The sequence below is a fragment of the Capsicum annuum genome, chromosome 9 (assembly GCF_002878395.1).
Source record: "Capsicum annuum cultivar UCD-10X-F1 chromosome 9, UCD10Xv1.1, whole genome shotgun sequence".
Classification (NCBI taxonomy): Eukaryota; Viridiplantae; Streptophyta; class Magnoliopsida; order Solanales; family Solanaceae; genus Capsicum; species Capsicum annuum.
In genome coordinates, this window is record NC_061119.1 from 77,096,418 (window position 1) to 77,110,998 (window position 14,581).

General features: G+C 32.7%; 1 pseudogene; it reads left to right on the forward strand.

Annotated features, from left to right (window-relative positions):
• LOC107841471 overlaps positions 1–14,581 on the forward strand; it is a 134,121-nt pseudogene that overhangs the window by 97,227 nt on the left and 22,313 nt on the right.

Sequence of the window (14,581 nt, forward strand, 5' to 3'; positions counted from 1 at the left end):
AATGATCCTTACTAGTCTATGTTGTTTGTACCAATGGTATTCTTGCTATAACCTTTTGGGGTATAGTTTAGTTGGAGGATCAGTTGTTGTTTCATGCATGATGTGGTAAAGATCTCCAACAGCATCCATTTTCTTATTTCATGGTGGAAGCTGAGTCTTGGTTATTCTTCATTGTCTTGTAGTAGCTTTTATACCTATCTACTTAGATCTTCAGGGTAGATTTTTCTTGTGTATTTGAAGAATTGTAACAAATTGTATTGTATTGAAGGAAGATTTAATATTTTCTTTATGACTTCCGCATGTTTTCTAATTGAGTGGTATAGGTTCTCTAATCTAGGTGGAATAGAGTAGATGTTCGCATGATTCAGTTAATTAAGTTGTGAAATTTATTAACTTCTATAGACTTGTAGATCCTTTTGAGTTATATTTTATATTCAATTGATGTTTTTAATCAATAATTAATATGTTGTTAATGTTATAGTTGATTTAGAATTGATTTGACATTAATTAGTCCTGGAATGTAGTTGAAAGTAATTTAGTTTCAATTTGGTTATGCAGGAAATTCTGATTTCTGTACCTAGTTTTTTTTTTTTCAAAAAACCGACAGTTAGGGTAAGTTAATTCACTGATCTTCTAGGGAAAAAATGAAACAACCCAAAAACTTATCCTGTCTACCGGTTTGGTCTTCAATATCAAGAATAAACCAATAGACAAGGTCAATTTAGTTTTATATTTTAAAAATATAAAATTATTTGAAAAATCATCAGGTCCATCAATTTCTTTTTTTCACATTGAGAAAATCATTAAAATATCAGCCAAAAGAAATTAACTGAATCCAATGGAAGTCCGTTAACTAGTCATGCCTCAAGTTATGTATTACTTCCATAGAACCTCGTTACCTGTTACTCTAAGCATATGGTTCGAGGTTGAAAGACGTGGTGACCTCGGACTGATTTCTAATTGTAAAAGTCCATGAAAGGTCACTAGCATGTAAAGGTAGGATCACTTCTTAGATGTAATAAACCACGATCAAGCCAAAATAAAGGTACAATAACAATTCTTACTTAGAAAACACTAAGTGGAGATACTCAATAATTCAAACCTAGCTGGCATAAAAGTAAGAGTCGGAGGATATATACTAGGACTATTGGTTGTTCATCAAAGTCGTGACACCTATAATTATTCACCAATCATACTCTTCATAACCCTACTTACGAAACTATCAACCGATGATAGGAATAATGCTTTTTAGATAAAATAGGATAGTCAAGAAAAAAATTTCACCCTGGAAACAAGCAGAGATTTTTCAAGCCAAGATAAAAAAAAAAGCTAGTAATTAGACTTAAGAATAATCCCAATGAAAAGATGGTGCCATAATCACACATCCAAACTAGGAACAAGAAGTATTACAAAAGAACTCGAACATTCCATTACCATGCTCATGCGCCAAGACGCTAGAACTAGCTTACGATTAAGCATTTGACGTATTTCAAGGGCTTTCTGCTCTATTTTAGGTATTACGAGGGTTGTTTTCCCATTGTACATGATACTAGGGCCATCTGTCCCACCTTATGTATTTCTAAGGCTTGTTTTGCCCTTAAGTGTTGGATAGAAATGAATGTCAAGCACTTTGTCTAAATAATTTTATTTGTCTAAAAAAATCAATAATTCCCCAAAATTTGATACAATAACGTTGCCCTTCACACGATGCAAACTCTGGACTCAAGATCTTAGAATGTTTTTCCACATGATGCAGTTTGTAGAATAAAAATCAAAAAAGTTCTCATCAAAATAACACAACCTCTAAGGCCCATTTTGTAAAAGAGTTAAAAAACAAAACCTTGTGCCTAAAAGCAAGGTCGAAACATCCTTCTCGGAAGCCCCATCGCTATAACGGGCATTTTTTTACAAAGAAATGATGTAACATCCTTTTCTTTTTTTTGTCATGACCCGACCTCAGGCCTAGACGTGATGGGTATCTCAAGCCAACCGTGGTCCAGAGACCACCCCCAAAGCCTATCTAATCCAAACATAGTTTGAATAATAACAAGTGGAGGACAACCAGAGAATAAAGATAAAATAGTTAATGATAGTCAAGAATGAGTTGTGACAGTGAACGACACCACCAACCAACACATGTCAACAAAAGGCTCTAAACTAATACAAATATCAGACTAGGTTGAGGCAAGCCCCCGACCATGATAATTAAAATGATAATGATAATGTTAATGTGAGCTCTTCAATTTTAAACTATGGAAAAACCCGATAGAATGACAAATATTTCCGAAAGATAAAAGCTCGCCACTTTACCAAAAATCCGATAGACAATCGCACCACCTAACACTACACAAACGAATAGAAGGAACCCTAAGGACCCTACATCATTAAAGGATGAAGCTTCCGGGAATGGTTACTGGGGTGATCGCCAGTATATAACTCTGGGAAAGGATAAAACAATGCCATTTAAAATAAAATCAAAACTCAATATACATGTTCATATACATGCATGAATACATATATATACAATATGCTGGGATAGGGAATAAGGTTTATCAAGCGATTTAAAACCATTAACCTGGACTGTGTAGCTCTAACCTTCCTAAGGGCACCCACGAGCTATATGGGTTCATCTATCCATATTGAAAGGGCTCCAGCTCGAGTTTGTAGCATGAACTGAACAAATCCAAAGAAGGGTTAGGAAATGCCTTGATCCCAACAAATCCAAAGTATGTATAAACAATGAACTATGCAAACGGCCACTAAGGCCCCTACACCGGCAAATGTGGTTTGAAGTATCGGTCCCTCCGGTACCACTACCCTCCATAGCGAGCTACATAACCTATTTTAAGATCAAATTAAAATATTTACACATAAACACTTCCATATAACTAAGGAATCTTCCATTAAGGCATAACTAAATGGTATCATCATCCCAATATACTTCCAATCTTATAGAATTGTGCCATTCCAATTATCCATCAACCTGGGGGTATCCAGGACTCCTAAGTTCCAATTTAAAACCAAATCACATCTACTAAGGCCTTTCAAAACCATTTATATTCCATTACCCTTTTATGCAATGCAATAGTGTCAATAAGAATGAGATACAAAGCTTGTTTCTCCTTCACCTCAGCACCGAGAGACAATTTAACCACTTTCTGAAAATTACCCCTCCATCCCAGAGTTCAAAAGACGAACTCAAAATTAGCTAATTGGTGAATGTCTTTCACCAATCCTCTTTTCTCCTAATACACATGAGATAAGCTCTCCATGGACAACTTGATAAGAGCATTAGCAGCCACATAAACTTTACCTGTATGATAGAGAAGACTAATATCATAGCACTTTAGCAACCCAAGCCGCCACCTCTATTGAAGATTTAACTCCTTCAAATTAAACACATAATTTTATGTCTTATGATTAGAATACATATCTACATGCACCCCATACATATAATGGCATCAAATCTTTGAAGCAAAAACCACATCCACTAACTCTAAATCATGAGTCGGATAATTATTGTCACGAACCTTAAAGTGCCTTGTAGCATAGGCTATAACCTCACTATGCTGCATCAAGACACAACCTAGTCCCACGCAGGACGTATCACAATATACCACAAATCAATTAGTGCCATCGGGTAGGGTTAGAACTGGCATAGAAGTCAACTTGTCCTTCAACTTCTCAAAGATACCCTCACAAGCATCGAACCATAAAAACTTCACCTTTTTCTAAGTCATTTTTTCAATAGAGAAGCAATAAAAGAGAAGCTCTCCACAAACCTCCTATAATACCCAGCCAAGCCCAAGAAGCTCTAAATGTTGGTTAGAGTCGTGGGACTAGAACACCTCTTAACAACCTCAACTTTCTGTGGATCCACCTTGATCCCTTTGTTAGAAACAACATTCCCAAGAAAAGTCACAATATCTAACCAAAACTCACACTTTAAAAAATTAGCATACAATATTTGATCCTTATGTGTTACAACACAATATGGAGGTGACTGACATGATCCTCCTCACTTTTAAAATACACCAAGATATCATCAATGAAAATAATAAAAAATAAGTCCAAAAATTATCTTAACACCCAATTCATGAGATCTGTGAAAGTAGCTAGGGCATTAGTCAAACCAAATGACATACTAATAACTTATAGTGACTATATTAGGTTCAGAAAGAAATCTTAGGAATATCACCCTCCCTGATTTTCAACTGATGATAACCCAAATGGAAATTAATCTTAGAAAAATATCTAGCACCCTGAAGTTGGTCAAAAAGATCATCAATCTTAGGAAGAGGATACTTATTCTTCATCATCACCTTAATCAACTATGGATTATGTATACATATCCGAAGAGACCCATATTTTATTTGGATAAAAAGCACAGGGGCACCCCACGTAGAAACACTAGGATGGTAAAATACTTATTAATAAGATATTTTAATTGTTCCCTTAGTTCCGTCAATTCAGCTGGAGCTATTCTATATGGAGGAAAAGAGATAGGATAGGGATATGAGAAAAGACCAATCCCAAAGTACATTTCCCTATAAGGAGAAATACCAGGAAGATCATTACGAAATACTTAGGAAATTTATTAACTATATGGATAAATTTTAAGGGGGGAGCCTCAGAACTAGAATCCTTAACCTAAACAAAATGATAAAGACATCCCTTGGAAATTAACTTCTGTGCTCTCAGATATGAAATAAACCTTCCTTTAGGCACTAAGGAACTCTTCTCCCATTGTATTATAGGTTTAATAAGAAATTGGCAAATGAATTTTGGGTTTCTACAATCCATACAAGTGTAGCATGAGTGAAGCCACACTATCCGTAAGATCATATCAAAATCTACCATATCAAGGTTTAACAAATCCATAAATATTTTCCTATGAAAGATAGACATCACAACCCCAATTTATCCTTCTAGAAACAACAGAGCCATGCACAAGAGTAGACATAGAGAAGGGGTCAAAAATACTTTCGGGACTAAAACCAAAGTGCACAGACACATAAGGGGTCACATATGATAAGGTAGAACCTAGATCAACAAAATAATACATACCACAAAAGAAGAGTTGTAACATACTAGTAACAACATTAGGAAATGCCTCGGATTTTTTATAGGTGGCAAGAGAATAGAGATGATTCCGATAAGTGTTGGTACAAGAAGTAGAACCCTTTTGTGCAGGATCTGATGAAGTGGCAATCAAAACTTTATTAGCCTCAGTATTTACTTTAGCTGAAGGATAGTTCCTGTAGATATAACTAGGCTGGCCACATTTAGAAAACAAGTTCCATCCCTCATCACTATAGCCATGGTGAATCTTACCACAAAACCAACATAGAGGATAGGGTAGGGATAACTGAGCCCCACTACCTTGAGATCGGTCACCCTTTTCCTTAGGACCAAAGCTAGTTTGAGAACAAGGATCGCTAGACGTCCTCGAATAAGGAGAACTAGCCGATGAATATGAATTCAAACTCCCCTATTCTTCTTCTTAGACCATTGTCTACCATTTATCCCACTATTTTGTTGATTCATACCCTTCTCTAAATACCTGAACTTTTTATTCTGCCTCTCTTCTATCTCTACTTACCTCTTATTTTCATCCTTTTCCTGCTGCATATAAACTACAAGCCTTTAGATATTTATATCACTGTTCTACATTTATTTCCTTACATTCCAATACTAAATCATGAGACAAACCAGAAGTAAACTTCCTCATTCTGGCTCTCATACTAGACACTAACTCCGAAGCATAGTGAGACAACCAATGGAATTTTATGTCATATTCCTTTACACTCATCCTACCTTTTTTTAAGTTCACAAACTCTTCGATCTTGGCCTCCCTTAATGCTTGAGAAAATAAATGATCATGGAAGGCACCAAAGAACTCATCCCATATAGTTGGCTCAGCATCATCACATCACAACTGCTCCCACTCATCATACTACTGATTTTTCACATCTTTCAACTGATATATGACAAACTACTTACCCTCATAATCGGAAGCATGCATTACTCTAAAGATCTTCTCCATCTCATTAATAAATCTCTTAGGGTCCTCCCCAATCTTAAAGCCAGTAAATGTTGGGGATTCAACTTTATGAACTGACCAACTCAAGTAACCTCTATAGAAGGAGCAACAGACCACCCTGTCCTAACTGGAGAGACTGAGAGGTCACCCACTGAGTTAACAGATGAATAGAATGGTGGAACTACGTATTAGAGATGTCTTCTTAAGGTGACTAAGCATGAGTGTCACCAACCAAAGAAGGAATAGTGGAGATCGATGATACCCCAGGTAGAGTGGCACAATCACAAGCAAGGACCCTACATTGGGTCTGTACTCCATAAAAGGGGTGAGTCCTCTCCACATTTCCCTTAGGTAGGGAAGAGGTTCTGAAAGAGTTTTTACAAATATCAGGCCTTCGAGGAGGCACTATAGCCCAAAATAAAACACAAAAAACAAAAACATTCCTAAATGACTTATAGCCTCTCCCTTATAAGTGTGGTGCACTATACACCCATTAAAAAGACTCTACTCGACATGCTTTAGGACACCCAATGATCGTGAACCAATGTTCTGATATAAAGCTAGTCATGACCCAACCCCAAGCCTAGGTGTGACGGGTATCTCAAGCCCATCGTGGGATAGAGACTACCACTATAGCCTTCCAATCCAAACATAGTCCATATAATAACAAGTGGAAGACAACTAGTGAATAAAGATAAAACAGTTGATGTAACTGAAGAATAAGCTTTGAGAGTCAACAATATCATCCAACCCACACGTGTCCATAAAAGATGCTAAACTAATCTGAATATCTAACTAGGTCGAGATATACCCCTTACCATGATAATGACAATGACAATGCTAATGTTAATGTGAACTCTTCAATTCTAAAATATAGAAAGAAATTGATGGAATAATCAAGCTTTTTGAATGATGGAATCTTATCTACTTCATCGTAAACCCAATAAATAACTACACCACATATTACTGAACAAACCAATAGAAGGAATCATTAAGATACTACATGAAAGATGTAACATTTGGGGATGGTTAGCGGGGTGAGAACTAGCATGTAATTTAGGGAAGGGAAAAATAATGCCATTTAAAATTCAAATCCTAACTCAATGTACATGTTCACATACATGAATGCATGGGTATGTATATATATATATAAGATAATGGGACAGGTAATAAGGTTTAACATGTAATTTAAAATAATTAACCTGGATTGTGTATCTCTAATCGTCTTAAGGGCATGCATGGGCTATATGGGTTAAGCTTTCCTTGCTGAAAAGACTTCGGCACTTGTTCACTAGAGAAATCCAAGGAAGGAAAAGGGAATGCCTTGACCCCAACCAATCTAAATTATGTATAAATATACACACAGCCACCAATATCTGCAAATGTAGTTTCTAATATCTGTCCCCCTCGGGACCTCTACCTTCTATGGTGAGCTACATAAGCTCCTTTAAGCCCAAATTAAAATATTTACACATAACCCCTTCCATATAACCAAGAAGTCTTCTATTAAGGCATCACCAAATGGTATCATCAAACCAATATGCTTAAAAGCATATAGAATTATGCCATTCTAGTTATCTATCATCCTGTGGGAATCCATGACCCCTAAGTTCCAATTTGAAACCAAATCATGGCCACTATGTCCTTTTAAAACACTTTATATTCCATTACCCTTTTATGCAATGCAATAGTTCAAAAATGGTTAATTTATGCATATAGCCATGTTTTAAAGCCAATTTCATAAGGTGGGTTGATATTACTACCAATTTTAATAATTTTGTCGGAATGCCATGACCCCATTCAATTCGCAATGCCCATGCACCCAATGAGTTCCAAAATCCATCCATAAAGCATAAACAAATAAATGTATACCATGAGAACACCATTTAAATAATAATCATCCAAAACCCTCAACCCAAATTCTAAAACTAACATTCAAATCATATGAATACCAAACCATTGCATGCCAAGATAAAATACAAGTTTAGGGGAGAGATAAAACCCTGAAAACACCAATATTATAGAGAAGAAACCACACTTTGAGCCCTAGATGACCAACCCTTAGTAACCCAAGTTTTTCTCTTGATTTGGTAATTTAAGAGAGAAGAGAGTGTTTATGTTATGCTTAATGGGTGAAAATACAGAATGTTTTATTTTGTGCAAATAGCAAATGACCCTTAATGAAAAACATGCAAAGAAATAACTCTAGTCGTTATGGGTTGGGTAAAGACTCCTGTTCACCTACCACGAGTAGTCGCCGCAACTCATTGTCTGGACAGTTACGTAGGGCCACCTTACTGGTTTGGTCACGAGTCCCACCCTATGCCTCATGACCTCACCCTACAACTCGTGGAGTCCATCCGTAACTAAGACAGTAACCAAGGCTATCTCACTAGTGGGATTACGAGTCCCTCCTTATGACTCGTATTGAGTGACCACGACTCATAAGGATCCAGTTGTGATCCTAATAAAAACTTAGGGAACCATTACTGGTTTGACTACGATAAGCACTATACAACTTGTAAGGGGTCTTCATGACTCATTACCTTTGTTGTAACCTGAGCAATAAGAACAATCACTGAGAAAATTTAGAGTCTAAAAACATGGGGTATTATATTTTTGGTTATTACTCAGAAGATCATTTCCCAAGCATAAAACATGGTTGAAACCAAGTACATGAGTTTAATAAAAAAACCTATCCCCTGAAATTAGGAAGGTTTTCTTCTAAATTTGAAAGTATCTTTCCTGACCACTCTAAAAAATAATTTAGTTCCAAATAATGGTTGCGGTCGTTGATCCTTTTAACTATGTTTTGTACAATGAGGATCGAGTAGTTACTCTTGATGAATCACTAAGCCAAATGTAATTCCAAATGAAACTCTCCCAGATTGCTAACGTCCCTAACCACTCTTAGAATAAATTAAGAAAACTCCAGGTCACTAACATCTCTAACCCATTTCAGAATAAATCAAGATAACTCTCCTAGATCACTAAGACGCACCTATATCTAAACACACCTGAGCCAAGCGACGACATAAGCTCTGGTCATTGAATAAATAACCAAGGATCAAAAAGCAAACCCAACGTACATAGGGGTATCATCTTCAACTAAAAAAATAAAGAGAGAGAGAGAGAAGACTTTACGAGAATGAATATGATGTCTTCAATTTAGATGAGTCACATGTTCTCACCTAAAATACCTAAACCCTCCATAAAGTTTTATCTGCCTATTTTTAACAATTTATAAATGAAGGAACACATGAGAACACAAATGAATGAGGCGGATTAGATTGAAAGACTTGAAAAAAAAAAATCTCTCAACTACAAGCTTTCTTGGAGTTAAAAATTCTTAAGGAAGCCAAAAGCACCAGTCACACTCTTTTCCAAAGTTTTTATCACAGATGGGGTTTTTTGTGGCAAGGTTTTAAATAAGACATGAGTATACTAGCCAAGGAAAGTTCAAGGAAACCCTAATTGCACCATGACCCAGGCCTACAGTAAGATACAAGACAAGGTAACACGGGAATAATAATAAAATCATTCTTGCACCTATATTGACATAATGAGTTGCATCCTTTCACAACCCGAGTCTACACCCTAAAGTCAACACAATTCTTAAAACTACGAGTGATTCCAAGAAAACTATTGGTACTGGATAATATTAAGATAATATATTAAACAATAATTGAGAAAAAGCTTAAACATAAAGAAGTGAACAAACTATGATTTAACTGAAATTCTGAAATAACCTTTTGAAAGCTCAATGAAAACTAAACTATTTGACTATGTCTAAAAGCTTCTACTAAATTGATGAGATACTTGGTCAGGACCCCTAACTAACACTAAACAGTTGAAACTAATATATGTCGAAACAAAGAACAAAAATGCACTAAACTAAAAAAGTAAACTATCCCTTGATAATGAGAACTTGTTAAATCTATAACTAAAAGATAAGGTTCGAACTATCCATGAACGTGAGAATGATCACCTAAATCTACATCATGAAATGAAATATAGGGGAAGAGGTATGCGTTCCGTACGTGGATAATACTAAGTATGTAGGATCATATTATGAATGTAATTTGTGCAATATAAAAATATCATGCAAGATAGCCGAAACCTAATAATAGTGTAAACATGTGAGAATAAAAAAGTTCAAATTGTAAATCTGTGAAATTATGAATAATAATGCGACTAAAAATTGATAATCGGAGTTGCTCTTAACTGACACTAAACCATGTGAGTAACATAGAGTCCAACGTACAACCCTAATTGGGAGGGTGCCCTACACCCTGTTGAGGGTATAAAACCTTTTTGATGTGGAACCACTAACTGAACCCATTGGGCTTAAGGTGTTAATCTAAATTGTTGGAAGACCCTTATCCTATGATGGAACTACAGTTTTGGGACTTAGGTTATATGAAACATGTATCTTATCGGTGCTAGATACTACTCTAAAAACAACTGTATAATAATATTTTCTCATACATAACTAAAAATTGTAGTAAGAATTTAGAGTACTGGAAATATTTGTTTATATTGAATTTCAAATGACAAAATCTGAATCATATAAGCTTAGAACAAACTTCAAAAAATGATGCGAATTTATGTGAAGAATCAAAAGGGCAACAAGATCAACCTTGCTAAGCTTAATAAAAGTAAATAAAATAAAAATAAATTTCATAATTATAATTAAAGACTTCATACGCAACGACTTTAAGAAATCATGATAATTTCTCAATTAAAAGGTGAATTTAGAAGTGGGTTTTAAAATCGTAAGTATGAAATTAAATTATTGAAAACTAGAAAGTTTTGTATATGAGGATGCCAACAAACTACACACTGAAACCCGATAAATGCAAGAGCTAAATGCCAACTGACTACACACTGAGCAACTCTTTTGACAGTTGTTGTCTTGGCAAAAAAAATTCAAAAGCCATATACATAAAGCCTATAAAATCTTGATCTGTTTTAGTACCCGACTTTATCGAGCATTTCTCACTGCTCATTCACAATCAGTATTAAGAAGTCCTATCCCAACTCACAAAACCATCTCCCTTTTAATTTTGGTACAAAAATCTTCAACCGAAGCTCTTCAAACATTTAGATGGTCCTCCAAGTTTCTCAACTGACTCACAATTATTCTACCTATAATGCTTTAATCCACAAGCTCTGCAATTCTTGGCATTTTTATTATGTTCAGCAACTGTTCAACAAAATCTGTAGCTCAATTGGATCAAACCCAGATGAGAATACTTTTGTGACCATTCTACATGGTCTTGGTCGTGCTCGAATAATTAAAGAAGTCATTCAAGTTCCTGAATTGGCGTCCAAGTTTGGAAAGAAACTAACCCTGAAGCTTTACAATTTGATTCTTGATATTCTTATTACGGAAGATATCAACATTTCTTGAGAATTTTATTATAAAAAAATGATGGGCATTGGAATTCAAGGTGATGATTAAACTTACGACATTTTGATGAAAAGACTTCGCTTGACTAATCGGATTAGTGAAGGATTTAAGCAATCTAAAGTGATGAAAACTTGTGGCATTATGCCGAATATTGTGATTTACAACACACTTATAAATGGACTATGCAAGAATGGAAAGGTAGGGAAGGCAAGGAGTTTAATGAGAGATTTGGTTGAACCAAGTTTTGTGGCTTCTAATATTTTGATATCCACAAATTGTAGGGAATGGAATTTTGTTCAGGTTTTGGTGATGCTGGAAAAGAGATTTAGTAAAGGGTATATTCCTAATGTTATTATAATGGGTAAACTTGTGAACCTTCTTTATAATAATGTACGTACTTTATTTGATTAATTTATTAATTATGACTTATTTGATAAAACTAGATTTAGATATTCCACAAAATATTATTTAGATTAATAAAGTATAAAAATTACTAAAATATAAAGAATTAAAGCAAATAATATCTGAAAAACGGAAAGAATTAAAAATAAGGATAGAAAGACTACAATATAAGATAATTGTCGGAGTTAGTAAAAACTCAATAAATGCACAAAAAGAAGAAATATCAAATTTAGAATCAACAATAGATAATCTAGAATATACATACCGCATGATCTATTAACAATTAAATAAAAAAAAATGAATAAAGAAGATTTTATAATAGATGAAAAAATACATGAAAACCATGAAGGATTAAAAATAAAAATAGTATTTTCTAATCTAGGAAAAAGGTAAAAAAATAGGTGGAGATTTATATTTAATGTTAGAAAATAAAAAATTAAAATTAAAAGATGAATTGATAGCTGTGATAAGAATAGAAAAAAGAAAATGAAGAAATACATAGAAAAAAGAAAATAGAAAAAATAAAACAACAAACTACAAAAGAAATACAAAAAATAGAAAAAACTAAAAATAGTAAGATTGCTGAATTAGAAAAAGAACTACAAATGCTAAAAGATCTGTATGAAAAAAGATAGAAAGAAAAAGAAGAAAAAGATAAAGAACAAAAATTATTAAACGAGATAAATCAATTTAAAGAAAAATTAGAAATAAACAATAAAGAAATAGAAACTAGGGAATTAGAAATAAATACAATAGATGTTGAAGAAATAGATAATTATGATTCAGAAGATAGTGAAACATATACAGAAATCTTAACAAATACAAAAATATTAGAAATCAATGAAAAACAAGATGTAATTAATGAAGAAAACTTAGAAAATAGAAACATAGAAAATAAATACTCTTGATAAAAAAAAAGATGAAAATGTAATACCTTGAACATCAAAAATAAAAAAACCTACATATTATAAGAATAAGTTTAAAAGATATAATCTAAAAGATGAATATGACAAATGGACACCAAAATAAATAGTTAATAAAAATTATAATTTTTTAGACTTAGATTGTCTAATAAATACAGAAAAAATAATACAATTATGGATAAGACTTATGAAAAAACAATTATTAAATAATAATTAAATGTAACAGATGCACCAGAATATATTGAAAGAACACTAATAGGAACAGTGAAATTATGGTTTTCAAATCTAACTGAAAATAGTAAAAGGGTATTAAGAACTGACAAACCTACAGAATAAACATCATCAACAACTACAACTAAATTAACACCTATAGAATTATTAAGAAAATATGAAATAGCTATAAAAGATGAATTTAGCAGCATGACAACAACAGAAGAAGAACAAAACGAAGAGAAAGATACAAATAGGAATTTAATGTTAAAATTAGCAATATGTAATATGTGAATATACTTGTGCATTTAAAGAATATTATTATAAAGGAACATATAATACAGAAGAAAGTAAAGAAATAAGAAAATTTTATTTTAGTAAATTACCTGAACCATGTAGTTCAAAAATAATAAAAAGTTGTGATGAAACAAAAATAGTAGATACTCTAAGAGCAAGAATAAAATTTTTACAACAATGGTATGAAAACCTATGTGAAAAATATAGAGAAGAAATAAGAATGGAAAAAAGATTAATAAGAAATTTAGCATGTTGCAAATATAAAATAGCACCTCAATTTGGATGCGAAGAAAGATATTATAAGAAAATAAAAATACATAAGAAATATAAGAAATACAAAAAATCAAAATATAAATATAAGAAACCAAGAAAAAGATATTATTTAAAAAATTATAAACATAAAAGACCATATAGGAAAAAGAAATCTATAAAAGAATATATTTGTTACAATTGCGGAAAATTAGGACATTTAGCTAGATATTGTAAATTACCTAAAGACCAAAAAAATAAACAAATATCAGAAATAAAAATAGAAAATACAGAATATATATAGATAGATTATACCAATTAGAAAGTGAAGATAGTATAAATGAAATTTCAGAGAATGAAACAGATAATGAAATAGATAGTGAATTAGATGAATTAAATGACTGAAGAAGATGTAAGAATAAACCAAATAACTGAAGAAGATATAAAAATAAAAACAAAGGAAAAATATTTAAATGAAGAAGGAACAGATCAAAAAATAATATTTTATAGTCATATATTTGATGAAATAAAAGGAAAAGAATTAGATTTAAGTGTAGAAAAAATATTTAAAATACCAACAATAAAAAACATATTTAGTAGAAGAAAAGAAGAATACTACGTTGTAAGTCAGAAAGAACATGTAATAGATTGTAGATATGTAAAAGAAAGAGCTAGTATACCACTAGTAACAAAAAGAATAATTAAAAAAGAAATAAACGATATAAAAACTAAAGACCCAATAAAATATGTACACTTTGGAGGAACAGAGATATTAATAAAAGCATGTTTTAGAGAAGGAATAGATACACCAATAGAATAATACTTAGCAGATGACAGAATTATAAAACCTATAGAAAAATGTATAATAACTGTCATAAAAGGAAATTTAATATACCAAAAATTTAAATTTATAATAAGTGTGAATTATTCAGTAGCAATAACAGATAAAAATATAGATAAATCATTAGTATTATATTGAAAAATATTAGGAATAGAACTAACCCCAGAAAGTAAAATATTTATAGCAAGATGTAAAAATCTATA